The sequence below is a fragment of the Urocitellus parryii genome, chromosome 3 (assembly GCF_045843805.1).
Source record: "Urocitellus parryii isolate mUroPar1 chromosome 3, mUroPar1.hap1, whole genome shotgun sequence".
Lineage (NCBI taxonomy): Eukaryota > Metazoa > Chordata > Mammalia > Rodentia > Sciuridae > Urocitellus > Urocitellus parryii.
Genome location: NC_135533.1, coordinates 193,562,520 through 193,576,043, shown reverse-complemented (window position 1 = coordinate 193,576,043; position 13,524 = coordinate 193,562,520).

Sequence of the window (13,524 nt, the reverse complement as noted above, 5' to 3'; positions counted from 1 at the left end):
GCCAGTGCTATGCTTCTGTTTCTGTAGGCCTAAGTTCTCTGGCTCTTTGGGATAAAAGGATCTTATGGGTCCTATGACTTAATTCAGTTCCCTAGAAGCAGAGGGAGTCTGGGGCAAGTGATTTATTGGGGAAGTGCTCTCAAGAGAAACCTGTAAGGGAATGAGGAAAACAGGACGGAGCAGGAGACAGAGCTAAGAAGCCTGTCTGTCTCAGCCTTACTCTCTAGTGGGATTTGGAGAGTGAATAGCACTACAGCGTTATCTCCCCTTTCTTGGTTTTCATCTGCCTGGCACCCCTTATTCTTTACTTCTTAGGGATTTTTTTTCCCTACTGGTATTGAGGATTGAACCCTAAGACACTCTACCACTGAGCTACGTTTCCATTCCTTTTTATTTTATTTTGGTACTGAGGATTGACCCCAAGGATGCTGTTCTGCTGAGCTATATCCCCAGATCTTTTTATTTTTTGAGACAGGGTCTCACTAAGTTGTTTAGGGCTTCACTAAGTTTCTCAGGCTGGCCTTGAACTTCTGATCCTCCCATCTCAACCTCCTGAGCTGCTGGGATTCCAGGCATGCGTATTCTTCTTTGTTCTTACTTCTTTGTTCCTTTTCTACGGTGAGATTCCCATCATATCATTCCATCCTTTTGGTTTCTGGGTATAAACGGGGTCAATCAATCCTGTCCTCCTCCAAATTTGAAGCTCACATGGAAGGCTTCTGGAGTCTTTAAGAAGTGCCCTGGGGCTGGGGATGTGGCTCAGGCAGTGGCGCGTTCGCCTGGCATGCCTGCGGCTGGGGTTCGATCCTCAGCACCACATGCAGACAACCATATTGTGTCTGCCGAGAAATGGAAAATGAATATTGAATATTGAAGGATTCTCTTTCTCTCTCTCTCTCTCTCTTTCTAAAAAAAAAAAAAAAAAAGAAGAAGTGCCCTGAAAACAGGCCAAGGATCTCCTGCTGGTAAGAACCTGGAGCTCCCCAGCTTTCTGTCTTTCAAAAGGCCATGGTCTTTCTCTTTCCTTAGTACTGGAACAATCCAAGAACAGTCTTTCCAATAAACTCCTTAGAGCCAGTTTCTAGTGCTAATAGAAAATTTATATTCTCCCCTATTCTTTTTTTTTTTTTTGGTTTTGGTTTGAGGATGAGCAATGATAGGTTAATAGTAGATTACATATCAGACTTCAATGACAAGAAATACGTTGAAAAAATTTCAGCAAATTGGAGTTATCAAACGTTGAATTGCAAACATAAGTTGGCTATTCAATCAAGCATTCAGAAAAAATCACTGAAAGCATGTGGAATCAATTGGCTGTGGAATTATGGTATTCACAAGAGAAGTATATTCGTTTTGTCTAAGGTGTATGCTAAACATGCTTTAAATCAGTAAAAATTTTGTAAATTTATCTCTCTGGAAACTTGGTTGTTTGCCAGCACAGCAATAAGATACGTATTAATTTATTTATTTTAGGGATGATATGAAGTTCAAGTAAAATGTACAGGGCTAGGGATGTGGCTCAGGGGAAGAGCACTTGCCTAGCATGAGCAAGGCCCTGGGTTTAATGCCCCCCAAAAGGAAATTTATGTAAATACTTGGTATTGCCTACTATTTCCCTATTCTTATTCTGCCACAATCATTGAGCAAAATGGAGCATTTTTGAAGGATTTAACTATTCTATTTATTTGTATTTTATAAATAAAATCTCCTTAATTGGCTTAAAACAAGTCATTGCCATATTAAAACCTTAACTGTGAATTTCTCTTATTACATATCCATGGTTTGAGTCCATATGCTCCAGGTTTATTTATACTAAGAGATGGCTACCTATTTAGGATTTAAAAAAAAAAAACTCTGTCCTTTGAATTATCTAACCTAAATATGCAAACTTTTCTCTGAAGGACCACATAGTAAATATTGGGCCATATGGTGTCTCTCACAACTATTCAACTGCTGTTGTAACCATCGACAGTATACAAAGAAATGGCCACATGGCCATGTTCCAATAAATGGATGCTAAAGTTTGAATTTCATATTATCATGTGTCATAAAATATTCTTATTCTGATTAAAAAAACATTTTAAAAATATCAAAATGATTCTTGGTTTGCAGGCCATACAAAAACAGATTGTGGCCGGATTTGTTCTAAGGGCCATAGCGTGCCAACTCCTGCCCTAATCCTCCAATTGATTGTATATTATTGAACAAAAGAAATATTGGTTTATGAAATTGAGATTATAAAATAATAAGCATTAGTTATAGAGTATATAGTAACTTATTGTCTCCTAAAGTTATGAGCATATAGTCAAGTATATACCTATAAAACATTAAACAGGTAAGATTTCCTTGTTCACAAGAATTCCTATGAAATGTAATAGAAATGCAGAATGAGCTTACTATAAAGCGACTGTCTATGTACTTGTTTTCTTGACTATCTAATTGCATTGTATACTAATTGAACATTGATTGTTAACACAGAATAAGGAAAATAAGGAGTTTTATGATGTATAAATTACGATGTATAATAACAATGCCTTACAATTATATAGCATTGGATAGTTCACAAAAACTGTAGTTTCCTATATTTCTCTCAGGATCCTTACAAAAACCCTGGAGGTACACAGTCAAGGTATTATTATCCTAATTTAAAGACAAGCAACTGGCCCAAGATTACACAAGGGACAGGGGAGTGGGAGGAATACTCCGGTCACACCTCTGAATCATAGTCAAGAGTTGTTTCCATAAAACTTAATGATACAATCATGCAATTCAAGAACTGGGTAATGAGTAAATCCTGCCTCACCACTTGAGGAATACACAGTGTCCTCCACAGAGATGCCTCTGGTTTATCAACTTGTGCTCCACGTGCCTAATTATGGGAAATCCAGACATTACCTTCTCCTTCCCTCCTTCCCCATATGTCTAGGAATCAGAATGATCTCATCCATCATCCATGGCCGATTGCTCTGGAAGGTGTTACCTTAGCTGCTGTAGAAGTTGGGAACTAGGTGTCACTACTGAGTCTAGAATATTCCAAAGCAACACCCTCATCAGTTATGTCCTTGAGAGGCAATGCACTTCTCAGACTTCACTGCTGCCCATGGGGTTTGAGCATAGGGTCTTACAGCTAATAAAGGCCCTGTCTGAAACAAACACAGCCCATGTCAGACCCAAGCTCAGCTACCACTACTTTGATGGCTTGCTGAGCCATAGGAATATGCAGGAAGTGACTTGGTCAGAGTTTGTGTCCTCACTGTGGCTGATACTGGCGATTGTCCTCTCAGTTCTTCTATGATTATACATTTAGGTCGTGCATCCAATGCCAACTAGCTCAGGGATCTCAATGTTAAAGTTCTCTAGACTCTTCACTCAGATTCTTCCCCAGGGCACAAGTCAAATGTGGAAATACATTTTCCTAAAGCCTTTACTTACTTAAAATTTAGCTTACTGTTACGGGCTTTTTCAAGCTTACAAAAAAGTAGAGATATGATTTTATACTGTTTTCCTCTTCTCTCCCCATGTACCTATCACCGAGCTTTCATTCTTATCAGCTCTCATCTAATCTTGCTGCTTCTGCCCTGCCTCTTCCCCGACCCTTCTGAAGTATTTTGAAGGAAATACTGAAGATCAACTAATTTCATTCCTAATTAATTCAGTGTACAGTTTGTTGGGGGGTGTGTACTAGGGATTGAACTCAGGGACACTTGACCACTGAGCCACGTCCCCAGCCCTATTTTGTATTTTATTTATCTCACAGAGTTGCTTAGCACCTCGCTTTTGCTGAGGCTGGTTTTGAACTTGTGATCCTCTTGCTCGGCCTCCTGAGCTGCTGGGATTACAGGCATGCAGCACCACTCCTTGCTTCAGTGTACATTTCTAACAACAAAGACTGTTTTCAAAAATATAACCATAGTATTTGAATAATACCAACAATATTATTGAGCCTTTATCATCTACAGAAAGATTTCCCCATCATCTCAAAAATGTCTTTATAGCTGATTTATCAAATTAGGATCTACATATTATATTTGATTATTATGTTTCTTAAGTCTCTTAATTCATTAAGGTAATTTATTTGTTAAAGAAATCTTGTCATTGGTCCTGTAGAATTTTCCACATTCAGTAGTTGGCTGTATTCTCTTGGTATTGTTTGACATTTCCTACTGTTCTTCTATTTAGAGGTTTGATTGCATTCAAATTAAACAATATTTTGGGAGAGTGATAAAAATATTTCATAAGCAGCTCATGAATTTTGGAGTATGCTAATCAGGATGCTTATGATTTATGGCTCTTTGACTTTAGTGTTGTTAAAATTGATCAGTGAGTCCAGGTGTTGTTAACCTGATCCATCCATTATAACTCTGCCCACCAATCTTTCATTTGATGGCTTTATCAGTTATTTATAATTATTACTTAAATATATTATTTCACTAGAGGTTTCTGAAATGATACTGTGATTGTATTATTCCTTTTATTAATGTAAAATATTATTATTAAAACATTAATATTATTTATTAATAGAAAATATTCTATATAAAAACTTATTTTTCAGAAACTCATTGACTACAATGAAATATAATTTGTACAATAAAGGGAGAATGACCTTTGATTCTTTATTTATTTACCAACTACCTTTACCATATAATAAACACCTTGGCACAGAAATTTCTATAGGTGACTAGTAAATATTTTCTTAGTCATTATAAACCATGGATTTAAACATAATTTATGTGACAAGTGATTTAGAATATATTCTGTAGGCAATGGTGAACTACCACAGGCAGTTTCTAACTCTTCAACATAAAGCATACCTGAAAACTATCTAAAATCAAACAAACAAAAAAACTTACTTGTCTTAAGGAGGAATCCTTTCCCAAAGAACTAAATTCTAAGTCTTTAAACATACCTAAACTTATAGACTCACCTTTAATAATGGATTCTGTACTTGTTTTCTGACTTCCTTCTTCTCTTCAGTTTACCGGACTTCATTTAAAAAAAAAACTGGAATTGAACACTGAGCTACATCCCAGACTTTTCAATTTTGAGACAAGTTCTTGCTAAATTGCTGAGGCTGGTCTTGCACTTGCAATCTTCCGGACTCAGCCTCTTGAGTAGGTGGGATTGGACTACTCAGCTGTTGGGCTTTATCTTATGTATATCTATCTGGTTGTGTGATTGAAGCTAAAGATACTGTTCTTTTGGTACACCTAATAATGATTTTCATATTCAAATTATTTTTATTTAATTTTGTTTGTTCCAGGAATCAAACCCATGAGAACTCAATCACTGAGCCACATCCCCAGCCCTTTTTTGTATTTTATTTTTAGAGACAGAGTCTTGCTGAGTTGCTTAGAGCCTCGCTAAGTTGAGGCTGGCTTTGAACTCGCTATCCTCCTGACTCAGCCTCCAGAGTCGCTGGGATTATAGGTGTGCACCACGGAACCCAGCTATAATTCAAATTATAAGACCCATTTTCTTATAATTAATGGCATTTTCATTTTCATAACATAAGAACAAACACATGCTCAAATAATTGAACACTAATATGTGGACAACAATGGGATCCTGCTCAAACTGAAGCAATGACTAGAGATCAGTGCTGCTGTATGATTCATGCAGCATGGGTTCAACATATTTGTCAGCTTATGCATCAAAGTCAGCATTTGATGTGTAAAAGGACAGTTAGGTGTTTTCAAGGAGAATGTATTAAACTCAGTTACTGATTGTGATACACTGTACTGTTTGTCAGCTTACTTGCTAGTTCTAGGAGGGAGGGAGTCACATCCATTCATTTACTCCCAGCATCCAGTACATGATTTTTTTTAAATGACAAAATAAATGATCTATGTAAGACAATAGAAAAATCGACAATGGCTTTAAGCAGTGAGGACAATAATTAGATCTATTTTTAAAGTTATATTATTTGCAGTTAGACTCTGGTAGTGTTGGTACTTGTGTTTATCCATTTGGGCTGTTATTGCAAAATATGATAGACTAGTTTATAAAGAAAAGAAATTTATTTTTCACAATTCTAGAAGCAGGGATGTCCAAGATCAAGGTGTCAGTAAAATTAGGTGTCTGGTGAGGATTCACTTCCTAATAAAACAACTGTTTTCTTACTCTAATCTTACATGGTAAGAGGTCTGTTTTAGGTCTCTTTTATAGGTTCCCTCCCACCCCCAAAGGGGTTTCCTGCTAATCACTTCCCAAAGGCTCCATTTAATAACATCTGTTGGTTGGTGTTAGGGTTTCAACATATGAGTTTTGAAGGGATACAAATAGACCATAGCAGTGATATAAACCATATTTAAGAGATTTTTTTTTTAGTTTTTGATGGAGCTTTATTGTATTTATTTATATGCAGTGTTGAGAATTGAAGCCAGTGCCTCCACATGCTAGGCTCTACCACTGAACTACAACCCCAACATCAAACCATTTTTCATTTACAAATGAATCCATCTCCTTTAATAGAGATTTTGTTATATTTCATGATTATTTCATTATTATAAATTTATTTTTTACGGTATTGGGGATTGAATCCAGTAGTGGTCTAAACTAACCACACCCAAACCTAATTTCCATAACACTGAATTCTGATGAACAGGACCACAGTGCAGTGATTCTTGTCAGAATTGTGTTTGCTAATAAAAGCTGGCTACTCCATGGCGTGTACAGCTCCAGGATGTGAGAGTAATTTCAACAACTACTCATTTAGTTTGGTTTGATATTCTGCCAATCTTATGACTGATTTGAAGCACATACTAGAACAGAGAGTGTAATGTTTGGTGTCCAGGGAAGCAGCAAACTAGAGGAGCCATCCCAAATTCCAGAAATATAAACATCCTCTGTATACCAAAGTTATCCATATTCTGTGGCAAATATTTAATTCAAATGTTAAAAAATGTTATATTAAGTAGGTCAAAGGTCATGTGGAAAAATATCTTAGTATAAAAAGGGAAGGAAATAGTAAAACTGAAAAGAGGTGGAAGAAAAAACAGACACATCTGTACATTTTCAAGATTTTACACTGTAAATGTCCTTCTAACAGAAGATGTATTTGAGCTGATTCACAGTCTTTTGCTTTTGCAGTCTTTCCCAGGCCTGTTAGATAGCAGCCACCTTCCCCCAAGGCACTGAGGGCAAAGAATATGTTTCAGGCAAACTGATAATAGGAAAGAATTATAAGGACAAGAAACAACCTGTAACACCAGGTGGGAGTGTCCAGAAAAGCAATGTGCTGAAATTCTGACCCTTCCAGCTGGGTAACTTTTATACTTGTGATTTACTTTTTGTGATGTTCATTCATTAATGACAATGGAATCTGTGACAGCCTGATGATTCAGGGAAAACTGCAGTATTGGGCATGAAATTGGGAGAAATTCAACATGAGTGCCATGGCATTACTAGTTTCTTCTAAAAGACTAAGGAAGAAACAGTGCTTAGGTTTTGAGTTACTTGGCATAGTAGGTAGGTATTGTTTTTTGCCCTTCAGTATTTTTTTCTCATTTGAGTGACAGTAACCATTTTGTCCCCCCCTGGGGAGCCACTCCTGTCCTATAATAGTTCATGCTTCTTGGGTGACCTGGAGAAGAAGCATGAGTCAGATTTGACCAGTCACAGCACAGAATTTTATAGCCAGGATAACCTGCTAAAGGAGGGAGTGGGGTGGGTTAACCCATACTGGTTCAGCAAATCCACTGGGAAGGATCTCCTTATTGCTAAACTCAAGAGTACAGGTAACATTCATTATTAAGAACTGTCTTGCTGGGCTAGGGTTGTGGCTCAGTGGTGGAGCGCTCACTTAGCATGTGTGAGGCACTGGGTTGATTCTCAGCCCCACACATACAAATGAATAAAAATGTAGTGGGATTCCTTTTTAAAACTTAAAAAAAAAAAGAACTGTCTTGCTATCACATGAAGTAAAGAATAAAGCCAATATGGAGGAGAGCTGGCCATTTATTAGTTGCAAAAGGCTAGCTTTTATTTGTCTGACTTGAGATGAGCATGAGCTGCAATAGATTGAAAGTTCTAATTCTATCCTTATTTTCATAAGACAGTTAGCAGTGTCTAAATATTTATAAGAAAATTGATACTTTATGAAAACAAATGTAAACCTCTATATTCAAATAGTTTATTTTATTCTATGAACAATATAAATGTCTTCTAGGGACATGGTATTGTGGAGTATATGAAATAAAATAATTTTTTTTTCCTTAAAAACATCGAATCTGCTTGGGAAGGCAAGACCAACAATGAAAAAATCTCAAAAAACAGAAGCCCTTTAGAACACAAGTGAACTGCAGACAATAATGAATACAAAAAATTCTGAATGGCAATATAAAGTAATTGATATTTGCAAACAAAACCAACTTATAACAAAAACATGAATAAAAGACTTTAGACCAAACTCTTTCAGGGGTTTACTGTCAAGCCACTGGTGCTTGCACTCCTAATCTTTAGGTGGTGATTCAGACATTTGTATTTCCTACCTGGTTTCTCTGAATTACTGACTTGTATCTCTGTTTAGATGTCTAATAGGCATCTCAAACTCACCTTGTTCAAGTCTTCTTCCAAATCTTCTAGAGCTGCCCTATTTTCCAAACTTCAGTTGATGGCAAGTAATTCTTCCAGTTGCTTAAATCTAAAACCTATGATACCTATTATTCTTTTTCTCACATCTCAAATCCATTCTATAACCAAATTTTGTTGGTTCTCTACTCAAAATTTATTCAAAGTCTAACCACTTCTCTATTGCTACCTGAATCATTGCAATAGCCTGACTGGTCTTCCTACTCTCATTCTTCCTCCCCCAAAAGTCTACTTACAGCACAGAGTTTAAAACACTCACGTCATTTTATTGGGAAAAATTTCAAGAGTGCAGTAAAGTTGAAAGAATTGTACAGTGATGATAACCTCTAAACATCACTTAAGATTCTACTACTGCTCAAAATGGCTTACATTATTCAAAGAGGAAAGCCAAGTTCCTGTGATGGCATGATTTGGTCCTAATCATCATTCTTCTTTCTTGTCCATCACTTTTCAGCCACACTGGCCTCCTTGTTGCTCCTCAAATATGGCATGCACATTTTTGCTTTAGGACCTTTGCATTTACTGTTCCTTTGCTTGGGATGCTCTGTCCTCCAATAATTCACATGGTTTGCCTCTCTTTATATCACCTCGTTAGAGGTCTTCTCTGACTCTTCAAGTATTATGTTGAATCATATGATCCTCATGCCACACACTGGGTTGGATAATATAACTCTAATGTTATTTTGAGTTAAAAATAATTTAAAAATTAAGCTGGAAAGGGTGGCATGTACCTATAATACCATTTGAGAAGCTGAGATGGTAGTATCACTTAAGCCCAGGAGTTTGAGAACAGTTTGGGCAATGTAGTGGGATTCCTTTTCAAAAACAAAACAAAACAATACAAAAAACACAAAAATTTCATATGGCTCAAGCTAATAAAATAGAAAGCCCATCCCATTATTTCATTCTCGCCCTTTTCTAATATTCTTTATAACACTATCATCTTATGTACTTTTTGTGTATTATCTGTACATAAGGTGCTCAAAGATAGGAAATTTGTTGTCCCACTGCCATGTGTCCTTAGTATGCAGAATAGTTTCTGGCCCAAAGTAGGTCTTCAGGACACATTTATTTAAAGACTGAATTCTTTTTTATTGTTCTGAAGCCAGAGTAATCTTTTGAAAATACACATGATCAGATCATGGCACTCTCACTAAAAATTCTTCAACTGGTTTGCATTGAGTTCAGAAGATAAGAATCTTTACCACAGCCTCTAACATCCTGCCTGGTAGACCTTTACTTAGCTGCTTCCCCCACCTCCAGTCTTGCTACCCTAAACTTGCAATCCTCCTGCCTCAGCCTCCTGAGTTGCTGGGATTAAAGGTGTGTACCACCTTGCTCAGCAGGATAACTTAGCCTGTAAGCCATGAAATATCACATTGTCTCTTTCTTTTTTAAAAAAATATTTATTTTTTTTAGTTGTAGTTGGACACAATATCTTTTATTTTATTTTTATGTGGAGCTGAGGATCAAACTCAGGGTCTTGTACATGCTAGGTGAGCACTCCACTGCTGAGCCACAATCCCAGCCCTGTCTCTTTCTTTTGATCCCTGGGATTCTGCTGGTTCCATCATGATGTCTATATGCTCTTTTCAGCATAATCCCACATCTGCCCCTAATTTACTCTCAGGCACTTTTAAATCCTGATGGGAAGCATCTATTCTAAGGACTATTTCTGACACCCCGTATTGGGTTAAGTCCCACATCTTTTGTGTCCTTATGGCAGTACATATCATCCTTAGTAATACCTGGTATATTATGAAGTTACTTCTGTGAGATTGATCCCCTTATCAGAAAGTCTCTTGAGAGAAAGAATCCCACTCTTTTTTCTTCCCATTGTATCCCTAACATTTAGGAAGTGTCTGGTACACAATAAGAGCTTATTAAAAAAAAATATATATATATATATATTTTGAAAACACAGATACCAAGGATTCAGGGCATGAAGGGAAGACAGAGGACACAGAAGGTGGCTAAACTGCAAGCCAAGGAGAGAGGCCTCAGGAGAAACCAATCCTACAACACCTTGATCTCCGATTTCTGTCAGAAAGAAATTTCTGTTTAGGAAAACAAAACAAAACTTGGGAATTCTACCTCCTTAAGGCAGAAATCCTATTTTGTCCCCATGTTTCTAGTGCCTAACGAGGTGCCAGTATACAGCAAATGAATAATAGTTTGCTATAAATGAGCCATAATATAAAGGATGTTTTATTACTCATTTATAAGTATATAATGCAGAGGAGCCCTCACTTGATTATCTCTGATGAAGCATGCATACATAATTGATACCTAAAATATAAATTCTTCCCTCTCATCAACCTACTGCCAAGACCAAAGAAAGTAATTTACACCTTTTTTTTCCCCTGCTCTGAGTGAAGAGTGAGCTGCCCTGGCTAGGATAATCCACGCAGAGCCAGAATTAGCTGCAAGTGAGATTCTGAATCCTAACCCAACAGATTATTCTCATTTGAATAGTTAGGTGTTTAGAAATATTTTTCTCCCAGTCAAATGAGGAGTTTTCTTTTTCCTTTAAAAAAATTTAATAAGAATCTCTTTGAAAATATTTCAGTGGTCAGAGATTGTACTAAAATACATACATACACAGTTGTATAAATGGATTTAGGTCAGGGTGATATGAAACAGTAAGCCTTACAAATCAATCACTTTCAATTGTGTTGTCCCACAGAATTTTCAAATAAACTTGTAATTTGAGTTGAGCACCTTAGCAAACTTATTAACTATTAATATTTGCTAATTAAGAAATAGGAGAAGAACCAAATCAAATAATAAAAGAGTTGTTTCCAAAATGGTAACCTTTTGATGTTATGAAACATAAAAAGAAACTAAACACCTGAAGAAGATAATAAGATGTCAGTTTCCTAAGTTTTAATTTGGAAGGCTGAGGTAGGAGAAACAAAAATTCAACACCATTCTCAGCAACTTAGAGAGACTGTCTCAAAATAAAAAAAAGGGTTGGGAATGTAACTCAGTGATAGAGTGCTCCTGGGTTCAGTCTCCAATACAGCAAGAAGACAAAACAAATACAACAACCACCAAATGCCCAGATCATTATAGTTATGTAAGATGGTACCAACAGGGACGATTGGGTGAATGGTACATATAAGAAAAAAAAAAAAAGAGAGAGAGAGATGACAGCAAGAGAAAATAGTAAATACAGACAGGAAATTTTAGAAAGAGAACTTACACATAGTGTAAGGCAGTTATATTGCCAAGTTCAGACAGCCTTTTAAGGAGCTATCCAAAATTAATAAGTGCTCCCAACACATTAACATACATGTATACACAGACACATAAAATTATAATTGCAAAAGTAGCAACCTATTTAAAATTTTTTTTTTAGTTGTTAGTGGACCTTTATTTTATTCATTTATTTATACGCAGGGCAGAGAATCAAAACCATTGTCTCACACATGTGTGGCAAGCTCTGTACCACTGAGCCACAACCCCAGCCCCTGGCAGCCTATTTTTAATGTTTAAACCAAAGTTTCCAAAGATGTCTAGAGAGACAAAATTTTGTTTGTGAAAGACAATTTTGTGAAAACTACAACAATGATTATTTGCTCTTAAGAAAGGAAACATTTATTGCCATCAAAGAAAAATATAAAAGATTGGTTATAAAGGAAGAAAAATATACAGATTCTACCACTTCATTCCCAGAACTACATAGACACTTTCAAAAATTTCCTTTATCTATTAATAAGTCCTCAGAGAAGCCATCCCATACACTCCTGGGGGTATACACATCTCAGACTATTCTATAAAGATCTGAGAGCACATATTTTTTGGTGAAATAGTTAACACGAAGGGAGAGACTGACTGCCCATGATATAATTCAGAGTTATACATTTAGTCAGAATCCCCTTGCAATGACAAAATGTTAGTGTCACACTTTACAGCATTCTTGGCAGCACTCAAATCATATATGACACGATGAACTCTTACAACAAGTGGAACGGTTTTCATTTTCTTGTTGCCAAACAGACAGTAAATTGTGATGGAGAAGTAAAAACACAGAGAAGTTCCTCCATAACACTCTACCTTAAAGTACATTTTCATAGTAAAAACCCCAAAACCAATATAGAATTCTGCTTGGCTGGACACTTATCTTTCCCTTTTAACTATTAAAAATAAGCCAGGTCTGGTGGCCTGTAGTCCCAGGTACTCAGAAGACAGAAATGATAGATCCCAGGAATTCGGGGCTAATCTAAACAACAGAGCAAGATCCTTTTTTGAAACAAACAAACAAACAATTAAAGCAGCAAAGCAGTATGAAGAAAGGGGGAAATTAGGGCAAGGAAAACCTGAGCTCAAAACCTGAGCTCAAATTCTGGCTTTTCCAGATATTAGTTTTGTTACCTTAGGGAAGTCACAATGTCTCTGAACCTCAATGTCTTTGTTACTAAAATGGATATAATAATACCTATATCTCAAGGTTAGTCATAGTACTGGAGAAGATATTTAAGCAACTTACACAATTCTGTGTAAGAAGTGTATACTCAATAAGTTTAGCTCCCTCAGTTTTTCCAAAATGACACTGCAAAATATTTAGTTTGTCATGAGTCAAAATAATTGGCTAAGCAGTAAAATGAAAAGGGCAAGAGAATCTAACTCTAATATTATTCAATCTTTCCATTAATCATGCAGTTCATATTTGGATTTATGGGTATTATTTTGGAACCACATTAATATTTGATTAGATTCTCTTCCTTGCAAGTAGGGTTTTTATTTTGTCTTCAACTGATTTAACAAAAGATGACATGTCATTAATCCTTTTATTCAGATAACAGTACAGCCTGTTACAGAGAGCAGGTAAAAACCAGTTTTCATGTTTACTCGAGTCCAATAAAAAGAATGACATGGAACGGAATCAGCCAAAGGATATAGAATTTGTTTCCCAAGGCTGTTGGATGTATT